This window comes from Dromiciops gliroides, chromosome 2 (genome assembly GCF_019393635.1).
Source record: "Dromiciops gliroides isolate mDroGli1 chromosome 2, mDroGli1.pri, whole genome shotgun sequence".
Taxonomy (NCBI): Eukaryota; Metazoa; Chordata; class Mammalia; order Microbiotheria; family Microbiotheriidae; genus Dromiciops; species Dromiciops gliroides.
In genome coordinates this window covers 68,287,841-68,296,444 of record NC_057862.1, presented here as the reverse complement: position 1 = coordinate 68,296,444, position 8,604 = coordinate 68,287,841, and positions in this window count along the sequence as shown.

The window sequence follows — 8,604 nt, the reverse complement described above, 5'->3', positions numbered from 1 at the left end:
TATTATAGCAGTTTAAAGATTCAGAACTGGAAGGTACCTTTGAGTACCTCTGGTCCAGTCTCCTCATTTTATAGATACGTTTACTCAGGCCCAGAGAGAAATAGTGCTTTCCTTGTAGATGTGAGATTTAAACCAGTTTTTTTTTTCACAGTTCTTGTCTTTATCCAAATATCAACGACATTATTCTAAAGACATATATGTGTCTCAACAGAATAGATCCTTATTTAATATTTTTGCCCATTTTTCTTTTATGAGAAGTTATTGCTATTGGAAGGTAGCAGTAATTTAAAAATTTTTAAAAATTGCATTGTTTTTGGACTGTCATAGATACATTTTTAGCACTAAATTTCCTTTCCTGTTTGCTGTCTATGCTAATATGAAAATGAAACTGTATTACTTGAGCATATATGGGTAATAGAGCATGCTAGCTGTCAGGGAAAAACTGTCTTGGGATTAATTAAAAATTTGCCATGGGTAATGCACAGGGAGGATAATTGCTCTGAAAATGATTACGAGCTGACTGTACTTTCATTCATTCATTTGGCAAACATTTGGGTGTCTACCATGTTGTGATAGTCTTTGCTAGGTGTTAGAAGAGACACAGAGATAAATAAGGCAGAGTTCCCATTCTCTGCTAAGATTTGAATCATTTTATGAATGTATTATGTTACATGTTGTCAGATACATTCTTTTTTTTCTTTTTGTAATTTGATCAGTGTAGGAAATTTTTGGGGTAGAAACACCCTCCAAAGATAGAGAATGGCAACTCATTTATAACTTTTGGGTTTCATAGCCTGTGGGTACTATGTGAAAGGAAGTGACTTGATCATTAAGCTAGTTTGTATTAGAGGCAAGACTTGAACTCAGGTCTTCCTCACTTCAAGTCTATGTTACCTGTCTCATCTATTGCAGAAATATTTGTCATATTGTCTTAAGACCTCTATCAAGACAAGCCCTTGAGGGTAGGTGCCATGTCTTCTGTGCCTTTGCAGGACTTTCAAACAAAGCCTATTACTGTACCTGGCATATTGGGAAGCACTCAGGAAGCAAAATAGTATCATATATAAGGAAACATTTTCATAATTTGCATAAATTAAATGAGTATGAATAAACAAAGAGAATTGGATATTTCAGCAGTTGTTTGGTGAATATAATCAAGGAAGAGAACCAGTCTGTAGAATTCCTAATAAAAACAAGTAAACAAACTCCACCAGCCTCTTTTGTTTAAATGGAGGATTTTGTAGCCTGAGCCAGCCAGAGAGTCACTACATCCGTCCATTTCATCTTGCTTTCATAAAGAGCTTGAAATTAAATGAGACAAAGCACAACAAAAGAAACTGTCTATTGAATAGTAGTCTGGTCCTGGGAGTGAATTGATGCACTTGTCTTGTCCGTTTTTTCATGGTTTTAAGAAACATGAATTTCATTTAGATCTTGAAATTAATCATATGGATTAGCATATTTAGCAAGGTCCATATACCTTATTTTATCCTGCTTCCATAATAAAATTTGAAATAGGTTGGATAGCAAATCACCAAGATTCTCAATTTTCTATATAATACTTTGTAGCTTCCCCCTTAAGAATATACTATGTAGTTTTTTGGGCTTGGGTTGTGAGCTTTTTTTTTTTTTTTCTGTGGAAAGATTCAAGTAAAGTTTAAATTGCAGTTAATGGAAAGAGGCTTAGGAGGAAGGTAGATAAAATTAATTAGTTTACTTGCAAAATGGTATGTGTTAATCTTACTCTGTACACTAGGGATATAGCATATTTTAAGGTAAGGTGTATGCCAAGCATTCTATTTAAACACAGGGGCTTTGCTTTACTCTCCCAGGCACTCTCTGTCTAGACAGAGGAGAAAATCCAATTCCTTTTAAATTATAATGTTGAACTTAGGATATGTATGTATGTACCCACATATTTATATTCTGAGTACATTATATATATATAAACACATATAGGATATGTATCCAATATATATGATGTATGTGTATGTATAGATAGATACATAGATATAGACATGTAGATCTAGCCTGTCTTCTGAAGAACCCAGAGAACTTCACAATGAACACTTATTAACACTTGATTATTCACTTGCTGATTACCCATTTGATAGGTTTTCTATACCCTTAATAGTCTTCCATTTTCGTTCAGCTCTGATTCTGCCCTTAGGTCTTTTTATCTTTCACTTTTAATACCTACGCCAAGGGACGGGGAAGGAAAGAGAGAATGTAAAATTGATATCAGTAGGGAGAAGTAGAGTTCTTGTACAAAATGACTAATATGGAAATGATTTACATAATTGCACATGTATAACCTATGTTTGATTGTTTACCATCCCAGGGAGGAGGAAGAGGAGGGAGAGATAGAATTTTGAACTCAAAGCTTTAACTAAAAGTGTTTAAAAAAAACAAAACAAAACCTAGGGGGGCAGCTAGGTGGCTCAGTGGATAAGCACTGGCCCTGGATTCAGGAGTACCTGAGTTCAAATCTGACCTCAGACACTTAACACTTACTAGCTGTGTGACCCTGGACAAGTCACTTAACCCCAATTGCCTCACTATAAAAAAAAAAGCTACACAAAGAATCTTTTAAAAAAAAAACTAGGACAGGACAATAGGGGTTTTGTCACTGGGGTGTTGACACTTAGAGGGTACTTATAGCCTCTTGATGAAGGACTGAAACAGAAATAATTTATCTTAGCACCCAGATAGCAAGAATAACTAGTGAAAACAAGAAACTACTAGCTCTTCCCCAACTGATACTATGCTCCATGGTGGACTCCCAGACTCTTGGGTCCATTTGTTATTGTTGTCCAGTCATTTCAGTCATGTCCAAGTCTTGTGACCCCCCTTTGGGGTTTTCTCTCTCTTTCTGTGTGTGTGTGTGTGTTTTGGGTGGGGCAATGAGGGTTAAGTGACTTGCCCAGGGTCACACAGCTAGTAAGTGTCAAGTGTCTGAGGTCAGATTTGAACTCAGGTACTCCTGAATCCAGGGCTGGTGCTTTATCCATTGCACCAACTAGCTGCCCCTTGGGGTTTTCTTAGTAAAGATACTGGAGAGGTTTCCCATTTCCTTTTCCAGCCCATTTTACAGATGAGGAAACTGAGTCAAACAAGGTGAAATGACTTGTCCAGAGTCACATAGCTAGTAAGTATCTGAGGCCAGATTTGAACTCGGGTCTTTCTGACTCCAAGGCTAGCACTTTATCCACAGTGCCATCTAGCTATCCTCTTTGGTCCTTTCTTAGAATTCCAAATTACTTGGTCTCAAAAAGTAGATTTCATGGCACATTTTGGGCCACTTCTCCTGGGTTTAAATTTGCTAGTTATGGCTTCAAGGAAGAGAAAGATATTTTTACTGTTTTAGAGGAAGCATTATTACCTGGGGGTGGGAGGCAGCAGTTCATTCTGTTCTCAGGGTTTTGGTTTCTTCATCTCCAAAACAAAAGACTTAGGTCCTTTCCAGCTCCAAATCCTATGATCCTATGTGACTTGTCCAAGGTCATACAGCCACTGTGACAATTCTAAGTACAACATTACATACTCACACATAGGATATATATGTGATAGATATGATAGATATGTATATATCCATATAGGATATATCTATATGTATGTATATGTATGTATATATGCATATATATGTATGTGTGTATGTGTATATATATATATATATATATATATATATATATATATATATATATATATAAGATGACAAAACCAACGCTAAGGTATTGTCCTATTTATTTCCTTTCTCAGCCAGTCTCCTTGCAAAAACTATGTATGCTTGATGTTTCCACTTTTTTCCCTCTCACTGTTTTCTAAACCCTTTGCAATCTGGCTTCTGACCTCACCACTCAAGTGAAACTACTCACTTCAGTTACCAATTATATCTTCAGTTACCAATCATCCTTACCCTTCTTGATCACTATTCAGCATTTTGCACCATTACTAACCCTCTTCTCCTGAACACTATCTTTTATGGGCTTTCATAACATGATTGTCCCTTGGTTTTCCTCCTGTCTTACCACTCCCAACTCCTTTTTTGGATCTTTTTTTTTTTTTTTTTGGTGAGGCAATTGGGGTTAAGTGACTTGTCCAAGGTCACACAGCTAGTGAGTGTCAAGTGTCTGAGGCTGGATTTGAATTCAGGTCCTCCTGACTCCAGGGCTGGTGCCACCTAGCTGCCCCTCCTTTTTTTGGATCTTTATCCACATCATGTTCACTAACTTTGGGTTTCATCCTCATCTCCTCCCTCTTACTCCACATTTAACTTGTTGCCAAATTTTGTTTCCATCTTTATAATATCTCTTGACTAGGTCCCCTTCTCTCCACTCACCAACCTCCTTAATTCATGCCCTCATCACCTATTATAAATGCTTGACTTTTGCAATGCTCTTCTATAATTGGGCTCCCTGCCTGAAGTCTCTCCTTGATCCAATTCATTTTCCACACAGCTGCCAAAGTGACTTTCCTAAAGTGCAGGTCTGGCAATGTTACTTCCCTACTCAACAAACACCAGTGGTTTCCTATTATCTTAATCTAAACTTCTCTGTCTGACATTTAGAGCTCTTTACAAGTTAACCTCATCCTGCCTTTCCAGCATCAATATCCATGATTCCTTTTCATACATTCTGCAGTTCAACCATACTGATCATTTTGCCAATTTTCAAACACTCAATTATGCATCTCTTTTGCCTTGGTGTCTTTGCACTGGCTATCCTTCATGCCTACAATGCTCTCCCTCCTCACCTCTGCCTGTTGGAATCCTTGTTTTCCTTTGCTTGTTGGCTTCACTATTTTCCTTCATGGATTCAAATCTCACTTTCTACAAGATTTTTCTGGTCCCCTACCCACCTCCAATGCTTTTCCATCTCAATGGACCTTTTACCTACTTGATATTGTATGGAGATCTTGTATGTATGTAGCTGTTGGCATGTTGTCTCCCCCATTAGGATGTGAGATACTTGAGGGTACGGACTGCATCTTTGCTTTTATTTTTATCCCTAACTCTTAGCACGGTGCTTAATAGTAAGCACTTAATAAATGCTTGTTGACTGACTGAAGACTCAATTCAAATGACCTCTTTCTGTATGAAGACTCCCTGGTGCTCCTAGAAACTAGTGCCTCCTCCCCCCAGATTATTTTGTATTTGTTTTATATATGTTCTTTGGATATACTCTATGTGCATGCTGCCTTCCTGGTCACAAGTTCTTTGAGGGCAGGGACTGTTCTGTTTTTGCTTTTGTTTCCGTGTTGCCTTAGCACAGTGCCCGACACATGTTAGGTGCTTAATTCTTCTTGATTAATTTTTTTTCATCTCAAAGATCTCATCTTAGGGGTACGATTTATATTTAGATTAATATAGTAATAATAATTGAGATATCTCTCCTTTCATCTCCCATAGAGCGTTCTTTATGTTTCTATAGAACACTTTTCACATATTATTTTATAACTATTTATATGTGTTTAATGTTCCCCTACTGGATTATGGGGGAAAGTGTAAACTCTAAGAGGGCATCTAAATGTTTATCTCACCCAGTAGGTGCTTGATAAATATTTGATGAATTAATTGAATTTATGCCTTAAGATTTACAAGTTGCTTTTTTCACAATGACCCTGAGAGGCAGTGTGTATAATTATTATCTCCATTTTCCAGATGAGGGAAACTAAGATTCATTAAGGTTAAATGTTTTGCATTCCTCACATACATTTTTTTTCTTTTTTGTGCAGGGCAATGAGGGTTAAGTGACTTGCTTAAGGTCACACAGCTAGTAAATGTCAAGTGTCTGAGGTCGGATTTGAACTCAGGTCCTCCTGAATCCAGGACCAGTGCTTTATCCACTGCACTACCCAGCTGCCCCCAGGAAATGCTTTTTGACTGACTGATTGATTGACACAGTTAGTAAATATCAGAGTTAGAACTCAGTCCCATATTTTCTGACAATAGTGTATTGTTCCTTTAACCAAGTCAGGATTGAACCGCAGATATGATTTAAGATGCTTTATGGTGCATTCTCTTCTCTGAGTATTATGCCAAATGATATTAGATATCATTTATACATTTACACTGGGAGAAGGGCAGCCACTTGCATACATTTTTTGTGTTTTTTTTTTGTTTTGTTGATGTTGTTGTTGTTTGTGGGGCAGTGGGGGTTAAGTGACTTGCCCAGGGTCACACAGCTAGTAAGTGTCAAGTGTCTGAGGCCAAATTTGAACTCAGGTACTCCTGAATCCAGGGCTGGTGCTTTATCCACTGCACCACCTAGCTGCCCCCACACTTGCATACATTTTGAAGGAGAGAGAGCAGTGGCATAAATATTCCTAAAGTAACTTTTTTTCCTAAAGTAATTTATAATTGGCTTTGAAATTATATGCACACATGTATGTTCATGAGTCTATACCTACATAATGTATATATATATATATATATATACATATACATTCATACCCCAAAAAGATTTATGTTCTTTCCTCCTTATCTGTAGTTTTTATTTCCTAAACACACCATGATAGGAAAGGAAGAGGGCAGAGATAAGGAAGTCTTTTGGGTGGCAGAAAGTCAATTTGTGATTTCCAACTCACAAAATGATTGAAACATTGCTGAGTACTGACTGTATTAATTTAATTGTTACCTGCCTTTCTTAAAAACAGTGGCTTCATGAAAATACCTCAGAATAGTTTCTCAAATTGCTGTTTATATTTTTTAATTAGCTTCTGCACACAGGTCAGCAGTCCTCTGTTCTCTTTGATATTCATTAAGCTTTGATTTAAAGTGATCCCTTTTCACCTGGATGGAAGGATATTTTCTTCTTGGGAGGTTTATTAGCAATTACATATGTAAATGTATTCACACTTTCTTTTGGTACATTCTCCTGGGAAGAATTACACAAGAAATTATTAATGTACATGAAAACAACAGTTAAAAATCCCAGAGGATAACTGAGGTGTGGAATATTTCTACATATTTTAAGACACCAAACAATATTGCTTATGGGGGGTAGGTGGAGATAGGGTTGGCAGAAGGGAATGTTAAAATAACCATATGCCCTACTAAAATGTTTTTTAAAATTTTACCAATGAATTTATTTTCTTTACTTATATTTAGTAAAGTAAAAATTATTTATTTTACTAATTATCAAATGTTAAATGGAGTTCATGATCCATAGCATTTTCAGCAAAAAGAAAGGTATAACCATGAGGATGTATGTCAGATTGGGATTATTATGTCAGGCAACTTTTATAAAAGCTCTATGTACAGTTTGCATTTTTCATTCATTTTCAGGCTTGAGCCATATTTTCATGATCACTTAAACCTTGTGGATCCAGCCTAATTAATTATCATACTGATCTTTTATCAACAACACCTTCATCAGCACCACCAAAGATAATCAGTAATGATAATGTCATCAGCATTGGCCACCATTAAACCACCACAATTATTATAATACAAGTGGATTTGCTAGAAATGTGTTAGCCACTTGATAGAATTGGACACTATGCCTGTCTGCTGGGGAGACAGTTTTTATTCTCTCCAAGTTTCTTTTGTTTCTATCTTTGAGAATATTCCCTATGAGACAGGTGAGAACTTGCCTTCCATCTCTTTCTTCAGTCTTACGTGTATTATAGAACTGCTTGTAGCATGCCTAAGAAATGGTTGCCTATTAGAATGTGCTTTAGATCTTACCTTTTGGAGGTAAGATCTTCTCTAAGTCATCACAAGCCAAGGGGACAACTGGGCTGACTAAACACTGCCTAGGTTTAATGCTCTGTAAGGTCCTAGGGAAGTGCAATATGGTCTCTGTGCAATGACATATTATGCCTCCTCACTAAAATGAGGCCCTCTGCCAGGATATTTAATACTTTCAGTGGACTAGCATGTGGGATTTTGGGGTTGATGGTGGAAATGTAATCTTGGGATTTGATTGTTTTTATATGATAGTTCTTCTCACTTTATCTTTAATGGTCTATAAAGATAATGTGCCCCCTTCTGCTGAAACTGATTCCAGATGGGTTTTTTGAGATCCCATGATAGAAAAAGAAGTATGTAGTGGCTATGCTTTTAGCTCTTGATGTCTCCTGGGATGAAGATATGTCTAAGGAATATAGCTTAGAACAAGTTAATGCAGGAACCGTAACTAGGATTGTGCAACCATGGATTTATCTCAGCATTCTGAAAATTAAAGCACGACACTCATAGTCCTTGTGGAACCAAAAAAGGCTAAGCTTAGCACTGAGTTAGCAGGAATAATTAAAATAGGAAGTTACCACAAGGTCTGTCACCAGCCCTGGCCTTCTCAGTAGCTTTAGAAATAGTATTTCATGACACTTGTTAAAGAGTGAATTCTGTTACTTATCCTGAGTACCACAATTGGTATCTATAGCTTGGGGGTAATGTTAGGGAGAATCATTACCAACTGCAATGTTCAAGCCAGAGAATCATGGCCAAGAGGAGTTCAAGTCATCACATGGCTAAACCAAGGGAAATAGCAGTTGTGTATCACCAATCAAAAAGCAGGTCAATACTAGAATCAAGGAACAAAAAGCTATGAAGTAGGAATTCAGAACCTATGTCAATGAACAAGTTTAGTGAATTTGTCAGCA